The sequence below is a fragment of the Pteropus vampyrus genome, unplaced genomic scaffold, assembly GCF_000151845.1.
Source record: "Pteropus vampyrus isolate Shadow unplaced genomic scaffold, Pvam_2.0 Scaffold623, whole genome shotgun sequence".
NCBI classification, from domain to species: domain Eukaryota; kingdom Metazoa; phylum Chordata; class Mammalia; order Chiroptera; family Pteropodidae; genus Pteropus; species Pteropus vampyrus.
In genome coordinates this window covers 306,368-308,504 of record NW_011889404.1, presented here as the reverse complement: position 1 = coordinate 308,504, position 2,137 = coordinate 306,368, and the positions used below count along the sequence as shown (strand labels likewise).

The following is a 2,137-nucleotide window of genomic DNA, read 5'->3' as shown; positions in this document are numbered from 1 at the left end:
AACTGCCCTTACTTTGGACCTTACAGTCAAGTAGGACAGAAAGACTGTGAAAACAACCCAAGTTGGAGTGTGGTACTAAGGAGTTCTGGATGCTCCAGGAACTTGCCCAGGGCACAAGAGTTCAGGGCGTACATATCTCCTGGAAGAATCCATAGTCACTGAGGCCTGGAGAATGAATGGAGTAGCTTAGACAATGTGGTAGGCAGCCCTGATGTTCCCACCTCCTATTACTCACAGTCTCATGATCCTTCCTACACTGACCAGAGTTGCATGTGACCAACACGTATTAGTCTCCTAGGGCTACCATAACAAAGTACCACAAACTGGGGGTCTTAAAACAATAAGAATTGGACGTGGTTCCATAGTGTAGCGGTTAGCACGTCTGCTTTATACGCAGAAGGTCTGGGTTCACTCCCCAGTGGAGCCATGGTTCATGGTCTCTGGCCATGCTGCCCTGATCAAACCTGATGTCTGGTCTCTGAAGCTAAGCAGGGTCGGGCCTGGTTAGTACTTGGATGGGAGACCACCTAAGAAGACCAGGTGCTGTAGGCATAAATAATAATAATAAAATTTGTTTTCTCACAGTTCTGGAGGCTGAAAGTCTGGAATAAAGTTGTTGGCGGGGTTGGTTCCTTCTGGAGGGTCTGTGGGACAATATGTTCCATGGCTTTTTCCTGGCTTCTGGTGGCTGCCAGCAATCCTTGGTGTGTAGATGCACCATTCCAATATCTCCCTGCATTATCACATGGCCTTCCTCCCTGTGTCTCCTTTGTGTCTCTGTGTCTACACATGGCCTTCTAATGGCCATCTTATAAAAACATCAGTCATTGGAGGGCCCAGCATACTCCAGAATGACCTGTCTTAACTAATTATATCTGCAAAGACACTATTTCCAAATAATTTCACATTGCAAGGTTCTGGGTACAAATAAATACTGAGAGACATCATTCAACTCAATGTACAACAGAATGTGGCATAAGTGATGGTATATTGCTTCCAAAATCAGGTCATAAAAGACTGAGTCTTCTGTACCAACTCTCTCTTGGATCACCTACTCTAGGAGAGCCAGTTACCACATTGTGAAGACACTCAGGCAGCCCTGGGGACAGGTGCATGTGGTAAGGATCTGAGCCTTCTGTCCACAGCCATATGAGTGAACTTGTAAGTGGATCCTCTAGCCCCAGTTCAGCCTTCATATGAGACTTAGTCTTAGCCAACAGCTTGAATGCAACCTCACAGGAGACCCTGAATCAGAGCCACCCAGCTAAGCTGCTTCTGGTTTCTTCACTCTCAGAAACTGTGTGATAATAAGGGTTTACAATTATAAGTTAAGTTTTGGGATAATTTGTTATACAGCCATAGCTGACTATACAGATTAGAAGAAGAAGGGGGAGTGCTCCAGGCACAAGGAAGAGCTTGAGCAAAGGACTTGCGATGCAGAGGGTTGGTGTGGGGAGTAGGTGGGGAGGCTGAGAAAGGCCAGTGGGAAGATGTCATGGATGGGGCCAGAGCAGTTGGTCACGGCCTCCTGACCAAGTCTGGCACCCAGTAAGTCCTCCATAAACAAAGCTGCTGGGATAACATTTCTCAGAGTAACCACAGATGGTGCCTCTCCCCTAGCTTCCTGCACACTGTAGGGGAAATGTCTGCTCTGACCACAGAATGGGGGGCATCCCATTCGCCCTCCCCCAGCTGCCTTTTGTTTATGTCGTGTTTTGTTTTTTCTGGGTTCCTCATTTACAGTCACCAGATGTTCACTGCTTTTAAATGCTCTGGCTGGTGTTCATGGAGTGCTGGGGAGAGACGCCGCCCAGCATTGCAGAAAGTTACAAATGAGTCCATTAAGGAGGTGGATTTGCTAAAAGGCTGTCTTCGTTCCACCTGGTCCAAAGCAGTGCTCACATGATCGATGATTGTGGAGCCTTCGGACACATCTGAAACCTCGGCACATTCTTAATGCCTCAAAAGTTTCCAATTAAAGTCAAATGGCTCTTGGCAAAGTCCAAGGCATTTTTACTAACTAAAATAAATACCTGAGCAGGCTCCACAGTTTATGACTTCTTCACACACTTGAGGATAAACAGCTAGAGGCCGGGGTTAGAGGCAGGTTAGGGCGAGGGGCTGGTCAGCCCATGGA

General features: G+C 47.2%; 1 non-coding gene and 1 pseudogene across 1 annotated transcript; both read left to right on the top strand.

Annotated features, from left to right (window-relative positions):
• Positions 1–355: 355 nt before the first annotated feature.
• TRNAI-UAU lies at positions 356–427 on the top strand. The gene has a single exon. It is a non-coding gene; the product is annotated as a tRNA-Ile (tRNA).
• Positions 428–436: 9 nt separating this feature from the next.
• On the top strand, positions 437–552 carry LOC111733722 (annotated as a pseudogene).
• The last annotated feature ends 1,585 nt before the right edge of the window (positions 553–2,137 follow it).